The sequence below is a fragment of the Silene latifolia genome, chromosome 10, assembly GCF_048544455.1.
Source record: "Silene latifolia isolate original U9 population chromosome 10, ASM4854445v1, whole genome shotgun sequence".
Taxonomy (NCBI): Eukaryota; Viridiplantae; Streptophyta; class Magnoliopsida; order Caryophyllales; family Caryophyllaceae; genus Silene; species Silene latifolia.
In genome coordinates, this window is record NC_133535.1 from 41105633 (window position 1) to 41107551 (window position 1919).

The following is a 1919-nucleotide window of genomic DNA, read 5'->3' on the forward strand; positions in this document are numbered from 1 at the left end:
CTACTCTGATACAAAAGCCTTCAAGATTGCTATCATGAAGTTTAAAGGATATGTCTCACTGTGGTATGAGAACATGAAAAACTATAGATTAAGGGATGGTGGAAAGGAGCCCATCAAATCTTGGCAAAAACTAAAAAAAGAAATTGAATGAGAAGTGCATTTCTAAAAACTACACCCATGATATGTTCATTAAACTAACTTAGTTGAAAGAAAACCATCAATTTGTTGAGTCTTATTTAAGAGAATTTGAACAACTCACTTTACAATGTGAAATGAATGATAAGCCTAAGCAAAATATTGCTAGGTTTATAGAGGGTCTTGATGAAAAAATTGCTAATAGAGGGAAAATGCAACAAGTTTAGTCATTTGAGGAAGCTGTCAACCTAGCCTTGAGTGTTGAAAAGCTAGGAAAGACCAACGTTACCACATTTAAACCTCAAACCAGAACTCCAGTTTACAAACCTTTCAATGGGGTTAAAATTGGTGAACCTACCAAAACTCCTACAACAGAAAAGAACAAAACACCAGACCTAACACAAAGAAATATTATCCCTTTGAAGAAATGATTTCAGTACCAAGGTTATGGTCACTTTTATAGAGTGTCCTTCAGAGAGAGATCTAAGCACCCTGGAAGTGGTTCAGAGGGGAGATGATAAAATTCTCGTCTGTGATAATGAAGAGGAGCCTGAAGTTGAGACAGTTGAGGAGGTGGAGGAAACTGAGATGGTGGTGATGCCTAACCAGGCTTAAGCCTGATTACATGGAGAGTAATGCATGCACAACCACAACCACTAGAGTTGGATCAAAGGCAGTAGATTTTCAGAACCAGGTGCACCATCAAAGAAAGGGTTTCTAATTTGGTAATTGATGGGGGAAGCTGCACCAATGTTGCTCAAAAACTCTGATTGAGAAACTAATCTTACCTACACTTGTCCACCCTCAACCATATATACTGAGGTGGTTAAACAAGGGAGCTGGAGTCAGGGTTAGTAAGGATTGACCGGTTCCATTCTCTGTTGGAAAGGAATATTCAAATGAGGTCATATGTGATGTGTTACTTGAAAGACCATGGGAGTTTGAAAGACCATGGGAGGTTGACCGGGACTGTGTGTATCAGGGAAAGGCTATGCATGTCATCTGGTACTTGAAAGCCAGGTGCACCATCAAATAAAGGCTATGAATGTCATCTCTTACTTGAAAGACCACGAGAGTTTGACCGGGACTGTGTGCATCAGGGAAGGGAGAACACTTAGTCTTTTAAGTTGGGAAAGAAAAAAAGTATCCTGACACCATTGCCACCAACTTTGAAGTATACTGCTCCACCCACTCTTGTTGAGCATTCTAAGGAAGTCTTGATGATTGGAGAGACAAAAATGGTTCAAGAGCTGAAAAGTAAGGGGATAGAGGAAGAGGTAGGGCTGCCATTGTCTGCTGAAATCATACAGATATTGAAAACTTATATAGTTTTGTTCATAAAGGAGTTGCCTTGTATATTTCCACCTTTGAGGGGGATAGAACATCACATTAACTGTTTCCCAGTAGATGTGCTACTCAACAAGGCAACTTTCATAAATGATCCTAAGGCAACACAAGAATTGCAGAAGCAAGTGGAAGACCTAATGTACAAAGGATTTGTGAGGGGGTCAATGAGCCCTTGTGTAGTGCTTGTATTCGTTGTACCACAGAAGGATGGAACATGGAGGATGTTTACTGACAACAGGGCAATTAACAACATCACTGTTAAGTATAGATTCCCTATTCCAAGGTTTTATGAAATTTTAGATGAGCTCAGTGGGGCAAAGATCTTTTCAAAGATAGACCTGAGGCAAGGCTATCATCAGGTCAGGATCAGGCAAGGCTAGCATCTTCTCTATGAATGACTGCTCAGGCCATTTGGCATGTCTAATGCTCCTAGAACC